The 8790-nt window shown below is 39.1% G+C and overlaps 1 pseudogene; it reads right to left on the reverse strand.

Moving 5' to 3' along the window:
• Positions 1 to 333: 333 nt before the first annotated feature.
• LOC103271960 lies at positions 334 to 8401 on the reverse strand (annotated as a pseudogene).
• Between the last annotated feature and the right edge of the window lie 389 nt (positions 8402 to 8790).

Here is an 8790-nt window from a genome sequence, read left to right on the forward strand (position 1 = left end):
TAGACAGCAAAATATTCTTTATATGAATCTTCACCTACAGTCACGGTCCTAGGGTGATAGTCTCACCATGTATGTTATATTTGTAGGATTTCATCAAATATGTATATTTTGATGCCGTGTGAACTCTGAAGCCTGGATAAAACCTCTGCCATACATAATATAGTCACAAGGCTTTTTTAAAAAAATAGGAACTCTCTGATGTATATTAATGCTTAAACTAATGACAGGTTTACCATAATCATCATATTTTTAAGTATTCTCTCAAGAATGAATTGTCTGATGTTGTGAAAGAAGTAATTTGTGACTGAAGGCCTTGTCACACTTGCAAGTGTTCTATCCACTATGAATTCATCGATATCTTGAAAGATGTGAATTTTGGGTAAAGACTTTGCCACACCTGTTACATTTGTAAGGTTTTTCTCCCCCATTATGAATTTCCTGATGGGTTGTTAGGGTTGAATGCACATTAAAAGCTTTTCCACATTCATTGCAACTATAAGGTTTCTCTCCAGTGTGAATTCTTTGATGATTTGCAAGATGTGAATTTTGAGTGAAGACCTTGCCACACTCATGAGATTTGAAAGGGTTTTCTCCAGTATGGATGACCTGATGGGTAGCTAGATTTGAATACACACTAAAGGCTTTGCCATCCTGCTTACATTTGTAAGGTTTCTCACCAGTATGAATTCTCTGATGAATTGCAAGGTATGAATTGTATCTGAAGTCTTTGCATTCATTGCATTTGTAAGGGTTTTCTCCATTATGGATGGTCTGATGAATAGCTAAGCTTGAATGAACACTAAATTACACTTGTAAGGTTTCTGTCCAGTATGAATTCTCCAATGCCTCACAAGTTGTGAGGTTTGACTGAAGGCTTTGTCACATTCATTACACTTGTAAGGCTTCTCTCCAGAATGAACTCCCTGATGACTTGCAAGCTGTGAATTCTGAGTGAAGACCTTGTCACACTCATTGCACTTTTAAGGTTTTTCTCCAGTATGGATTGCCTGATGGGAAGTGAGGCTTGATCACACACTAAAGACTTTGCTACACTCATTACTCCTGTAAGGTTTCTCTCCAGTATGATGTCTTTGATGATTCACAGGGTGTGAATATTGAGTGAAAACCTTGGTACATTCATTACACTTCAAGGGTTTTTCTCCAGTGTGGATGATTTGATACTTTGTCAGGTTGGAATGCATACTGAAGGCTTTGCCACACTCATTCCACTTGTAAGGTTTCTCACCAGTATGGATTCGCCTATGTTTTGCAAGATATGAATTATGCCTGAAAACTTTCCCACATTCATTATACTTGTAAGATTTTCCTCCAGTATGGATTGTCTGATGAGTCGCCAGGCTTGAACAAACACTAAGAGCACGTCCACATACATGACACATAAGGTTTCTCTCCTGTATGAATTCTCTGATGACTTGCAAGGTGTGAATTTTGTGTGACGCATTTGCCACATTTCTTACATTTGAAAGGGTTTTCTCCAGTATGGATGACCTTAGGGGTAGTTAGTTTTGAATGAGCTCTAAAGGCTTTGCCACACTTACTACATCTGTAAGGTTTCTCTCCAGTGTGTATTCTCCGATGACATGCAAGGTTTCACGGTTGACTGAAGACATTGCCACATTCATGACATTTGTAAGGTTTTTCTCCCGTATGGATGACCTGATGGATAGTTAGGTTCAAACAAACACTCAAGTCTTTGCTGCACTCATGACACTTGTAAGGCTTCTCTCCGGTATGAATTTTCCTATGACTTGTCAGTCTTGAGTTTTGAGTGAACACCTTGCCAAACTCATTACATTTGTAAGGTTTTACCTGATTTTTTTTTTAATTTACATTTTAATTTTTTAACTGTTCCAACTTAGACTGCCAGACTTTTAATTCAGAAGAAAGAGTTATGCCAATTACTCATGATTGCTGCATCTCTCCAGGATTATTAACATAGGCTTACTACAAATGAGAGAAGTAGAAAAAAAATTAAAAGTTACCACATTCTTCCATGAATTTCCCTTTATGTAATTTTCTATTTTTTTTTAAATAAATATTTTTTATTATAACATTGTGGGGTACAGTTAAGGGTTAGGTATACAAATATGTTTCATTCAGGCAACCTTGTTGATAAGGGGTGTCTCCCCATCCCCAGACAGATATTGACTACCGTTAATCCCACCTCCCTTCCCCTCCCTCCCCCCCATAGTTTCCCACCATTGTCAGTCCTTTTCTTATAGTATTTTTTTTTTTTTTAGTTGGAACCTCACTCTGTCACCCAGACTAGAGTGCAGAGGCCAATCCCAACCACCACTCGACCTGCTGGGCTCCGGCGATCCTTCCGCCTCAGCCTTCCAAGTAGCTGGAACTACAGGCGCGTGCTACCACATCCGGCTAATTTTTGATTTATTGTAGAGATGAGGTCTCGCCAAGTTGCCCAGGCAGGTCTCAAACCCGAGGGTTCAGGCAATCCACTCACCTCAGCCTCCCAAAGCTCGGGATTACAGGATGAGCCTCCCAGCCCAGCTTAAAAGTAGTAGTTTTAAATTGGCAAACGATAGTAGCACTGGAAGAATGAGGGTGAATTCAATAAAACAATGTCAGAAAAAAAACAAAAAAGCCACTTTTCTGAATACCTGTTAGAAAACCATCTATATACCCACAGAGGGCAGGCATTTTGCAGCATTAACAAGTCGTGTATAAAAGTTATATTTCTTATATATGCTGAAAACCGTCATCTGTAAAATCATAGTGAAAATTAATAAATTATTTTACTAACCCATGGGTCAACTGTATACATGGAAGTGGTGGCAATGGATAATAGAGTACTTCTATTTTTAGTTTTCTGAGGAATCTCCATGTAGTTTTTCTTAATGCCTGCACTAATTCACATTCGCCTAACAATGTATGAGAATTCTCCATTCTTCATAACATTGCCAAAATATATCTTTTGTCTTTCTTAGCAATAGTCATTCTGACAGCTGTGAAGTGACATTTCATTCTGTATAAATTTGCATTTCTGCAATGATTATTGATGTTGGCAATTTGTATTCTTCCTTCAGGAAAGGTATATTGAGGTCCTTTGCACGTTTTAATTGGGATATCTTCTTTTATGCAATTGAGTAATTTTAGTTTCCCATACATATTGGATATCAGATTGGTATCAAATGTATGAGTTGCAAATATTTTCTCATAGTCTGTAGGTTGTCCCTTAACTCTGTTGTTTCTTTTGCTGTACAGAAGCATTTTCATTAGATGCTATACCATTTACCACTTTGCTTTTTTTGTCTAAGTTTTTAAGGTGAAATCCAAGATTTCATTGTCATGTAGGTTTTCTCCTATGACTACTTCTAGTAGTTTTACATGATCATGTCTGATGTTTAAGTATTTAATACATTTTGAGTCAATTTTGGTATATAGTGTATAAACTGCATCTAATTTATTCCTCTGTATGTGGATATTGAGTTTTTCGAATATCACTTATTGAAAATGCTGTCTTTTTTTCCACTATGTTCTTGGCAATTTTGTCAAAAGCCAACTGACCATACATATATGGTTTCATTTCTGCTCTATTCTGTTCCACTGGTTGATGTATCTGGTTTTAAGCAAGTACCACCCTACATTAATTACTATAGCTTTGTTATACAGTTTGAAATCAGACAGTGTGATGCCTCAAGGTATCTTCTGTCTATTCAAGATTTCCTTGACTACAAGGAACTTCTGATTAAATAGATAAATAACAAGTTCATTTACAATACTTGGAAATGTACAACATAAAAGCTGCACTGGCTTAGAACATGATAGTAATGATATACCATTCAACTTCATAAAGCTCCTCAATAAGATGCATCAACATCATATCTGTTTTGGGTTTGAACTTACAACAAATGGAATAATGGTTTTGTTGTTGAAAATGAACAATGGCACTTAAAGAGGATTTAAAAACTGTAGAATGAACAGTAGTTTAGTTGAGAGCCTCATACATTTGAGGTTGTGAACTTGAACAATACAGTCCCTAGTAGAAATGGCTACATCAGACTGTTCAAAGGAGCTGATCATTAATTAGTACATGTGATCAACATTGTCACAATGTGCTTGAGAGACACATCTGTGTGATGTCTCAAAAACTAGAACTGGAAACACTTATCAGTCATACTTGCCTGACAATTTCGATCTCAGTATCCTGGGAGACGCTGACACCTCTTCTCAGAGAATTTAAGTGGTATCTCTGTATGTAGCAGGATAATATTCAATCATATTAGCCAAAGCATTCTCCTTCACCAATTTTATGCTACCCTGTAAAACCACTTCATTAGATAGTCCACTAGAAGCTATGCATAACCTAAAACTGGGCTATCACAGGAGAAAAAAATAAATGGCGTGTAAGTCCCTAGGATCATGTACATCAAAAACAAGTTTCCAAGAAAAAACACACAAACAAGAGAACAATACCAATAAGAGCCAAACTTTTCTAAATTCAAAGAGTATTAAGAGCAGTAGAAGAGAGAGAAAACTATAACATGGGGGTCAAATTCTGTGAGACCTTGAGATGGGACTCTCCCACACTAAAGTGTGAAAAAATAGGACATATACCCCAAGTAGGAGTGGGGAGCAAAAGAGGGTGCTTCAGGCCACTGTCTTTACAAGTATACTGAATGAAATCTCAGAAGGTCCAACCCATTCCCTTGGCACACACACACCCAGGAAGTATGGCAAATGGAGATTGGAGGTAATGGCTGAGGGACGCAACAAGCAGAGGTGTCCAGAGACAGCTCCATGAAGCTTCAAGGATCTCAGATGCAAAGGAAGATATCTGCCTTCCATCTCCTGAGTGGGTCTTCCAATCACATGAAATGGGATGGAACATGGGTAGGTCAAGATGTCAGGCCTCTGGAGGCCTCACCTCTTATCTTTCTGGACAAAAAAACCGAGGATCAGATTGAAGCAAAGAAGAGACCCAGGAGAAGAGGAACTCCTGTGAAAGGTACCAAGAGTTCCCAGAAGCCAGAAAGCAGAGTGATCATGATAAAGATTTTGCATGTCTTGCTGTTTGAGTTGTAGCACCACTGGAGGGTAGAGGAATCACCTTTTAAACATCTAAAGAACACTGAGTTAAGTGGGGGAAAATATTTTCCTAGCAGTGACCACCGCTGATAGACTTTTTTATCTTCCCAAAGAATTCTACTATTTGCAGGGAGTTTCTCAAACAGTGTTTACTGAGAGGCTTTCTCTCTGCCTATCTGAGTTCTTACCTATGATCGCACCTTTAATACATTCCTATTCTTTTGGTTTTCTTGCTCTTTTCACTTGGATTTCCACAGTCCTGAGCTCTTTCCCTTGCTCCAACATGGAGATAATACTCAGGTCAAAATGACGTATTTCTATTTATGAAAAAAAAAGAATATAATGTGCTGGGGCTTTTCCAGAATTGCAGCCCTATGTTCATGTGAGAAGAGAGGATGTTACTCCATGGATCTAGAAAAGCATTTCAAAAATCCAATTGAATGGTTAGGAAACACCATAATTTGTAGATATCTAGCTCTCTCTCCCTGAACCACTGAATCAAAAGCTCAGGGGTAGAAAAGAGAAAACTGAGTACCTGTAAAGTTTGACACAAGGTATTATGTATGCAAAAGCTCTGAAACTCTCCAAAGACATATCACAAAGGGAATAGGACATTTGAAGAAAGGAGACAAAGCCCAAATTCTCCATTTATTAGGCTTTTCATTTCTGAGTTAACAGACCTTCAATCGGAATTAAAGAGTGGAAAGATTAGTGCATACATACACACACACACGAACGTACACAGACACAGACACACACACACAAATTCAAAAGTCGCACAAGAACACGTCTTGACTTCTGGAAGAAAGTTATCTTCACCCAGGGAGACGAGGTTTCTGTAGTTCTGCAGCATCACGTCCCTGTAGAAAACCCTCTGAGCAGGGTCTAGGCGTGCCCACTCCTCACGAGAGAATACTATGGCCACATCCTTGAATGTCAACTGTCCCTAGAATGAAAAATAGATTTCACCAAGTGAATATGGGGAGAATTCTAATTTTCACATAAAATGAGAAGAGGAGAGAATGGTACAAGTAGATTCAATGGAGGTGAAAGGGCTGACACATCCACATAGTGATAATGTGACATCTGTATTTGGTCTTCATCCCCCTTTCCTGACAAGAAATCACTTAGAATCATTGGAGGAAGAAGTATCTTTCTGTATGCGAATACAACCACCCGCTGGTTGGTTACCAGAAAGACTAAGGCAGAATTAGAGGGTTGGGACTTCCACCTCCATCATTCAACACTGCATGAAGGGAAGAGGGACTCAAAGTTCAGTTGATTACCAATAGCCAATCATGTAAACAGTCACATCTGCAAAATAAAGCCTCCGTAAAAATAGAAAACCAAAAGGGTTTGGGACAGTCAGATATACAGAGGTTCCTTGAGAAAGCGGTATACCCAAAGTGGGCATGGAAGCTCAGAGCCCATTCTCCCATATCTTGCCCAATAGCTTGCCTATGCCTGGCTGTTCATGGGTCAACTTTGTAATAGTCCTTAAAGTGAATGGGCAAATTTAACTGAAGTGTTTCCTTGAGTTCTGTGAGTCATGAAAATTTATGACTTATAGCCAGTGAGAAGCAAAGGGCACAACCTGTTTGCCATCGGTTCTGAAGTAGGTGCACTTTTGTTGGACTCAGCCCCTATGCCTGTGGGATCTGACACTCTATTCAGGTAGATAGTATCAGAACTGCATTGAATGAGAGGACACCCTCCTGGGTCCACTACAGAATTGCTTGCTTGGTGCGTGGTAGAAAACCTACACCTGGAATACTGGAAGTGTTTGGTGCTGTGAGAATATAGCAGGAAAAAAATGGAGTCTTTTTTCCCCTATATTCTCATATATAAGGTATTTTGGAGGTATAAGGTATAAGGTATATCTTTGCCTAACTGATTTATTACTTTTTCTTTAGTATGGATTTCCCAGTTTTCTGGACAATACAATAAATGTACAAATAAAAAAACCAACACAAGCTTATGTCTATAGAAATGTTAGATATTATGTCTAACACACCAGTGACATTCAGTCTCTCAATGACCTAGAACATGAGTGGTATTTTCAGAGATGACAATGTCCACAGCTGCTTTAAAGAAAGAATCTTAAAACTGTGACAACAGCAATAGGAATGACTGACATTTTAGAACAGTGGCCATGTTTAAGGCATGATTCTAACTCCTTTAGACGTAGTAACTTATATGACATAGCAGCCTATGAGAGAAAGCTGTTCCCATCTTACTGAGGAGATATGATTCTGTCTCCTCTATAAGAGTCACACACACTCTAAGAAACTCGCCTCAGATTAAAGAGCTAAAAATGACAGCACAAGCACCTACATTCAGCAGTCTAGGAATTAAAATTAGTCCTAAATCCTCAAATAGTAAAAGGAACAGGTATGCTTTCTGAGCGAACAGCTGAGAACTCAAGGCCCTGAATATTCCTTCTAAGAGGAAACCCAGGATGTTTAAAATCTAAAAGCATTAAGCAAGGCTATATGATCAAGAACCTTCAGATTTTTCATTTTACAATCCTAACTTTAAGAGTACAAGAGAGAGCAGGGTCGGTATAGCTGTCCGTGGTCCTGAAAGGGTGGTTAGTCTGAAATAATTCATTTACCTACCAATGTCTACTAAGGTCCAATGGATTTCCAATATCCTTTTGTGTAACATGTGTCAGTGGCTGCCCACAGCTCTTTTGTTTACCATTCTACTCTGAGTGACTAACATAGATTGGTCTAAATAGTTTCTTGGTGATTGAGCTGGTAAAAAAAGAATCTTGTGCTTAAAAATGTACCAGTCCTTAAGGTGCTACACTATGGCTGAATTCCCTGAACTATCGTGAAAATGAGGTTTAAGAAATAAACTAAGAAATAATCAGAGTGCTGGTAGTGGTGGCGCATGCCTGTAATTCCAGCACTTTGGGAGGTGGAGGTGAGAGGATTGCCTGAGACTAGGAATTTGGACCAGCCTGGGCAACATGGCGAGAGTTTGTCTCTACAATAAATACACTAGACAGGTGTGATGGCACGCACCTGTGGTTCCTGTTACTTGGAAGGCTGAGGTGCAAGGATCACTGAGCCCAGAAGGCTGAGGCTGCAGTGGTTGTGAGTGAGCCACTGCACTCCAGCCTGGGCAACAGAGTGAGACTCTGACTTAAAAAAAAATACATATATAATAATGATTAAAGAACGTAGAGTACAATTATGTGGGGGCAGAATTGGCAATATAATATGATAATAAGGTCAAGTTCAATTAGTATTTTATGAAAAAATAGACTTTAAAATATTAGAGGTAGCCAGGCTCGGTGGCTCAGCCTGTAATCCTGCACCTTTGGGAGGCTGAGGTGAGTGGATTGCCTGAACCCGCAGGTTTAAGACCCGCCTGGGCAGGTGAGACCTCATCTCTACAATAAATCAAAAAAATTAGCTGGGAGTGATAGCATGTGCCTGTAGTACCAGCTACTTGGAAGGCTGAGGCGGAAGGATCACCGGAGCCCAGCAGGTCAAGGCTGCGGTGGCCAGCAGCGGCCATTGCACTCCAATCTGGGCGACAGTGAGACTATAACTCAAAAAAAAAAATATTAGAGGTAAGCAAATTTAAACTGGAAAAAGAACCAAAAGTTCAAAGATGGTGAAATATTGATATTGAATTAATGTAAACTGATGTCTATAGATATGGCAGAAAGCAAGGTCTTTCTCTGCATAATTTAACCCCTTACACTCGCAG

Source organism: Carlito syrichta, unplaced genomic scaffold, assembly GCF_000164805.1.
Source record: "Carlito syrichta isolate Samal-C Ts95f unplaced genomic scaffold, Tarsius_syrichta-2.0.1 Scaffold312044, whole genome shotgun sequence".
Taxonomy (NCBI): Eukaryota; Metazoa; Chordata; class Mammalia; order Primates; family Tarsiidae; genus Carlito; species Carlito syrichta.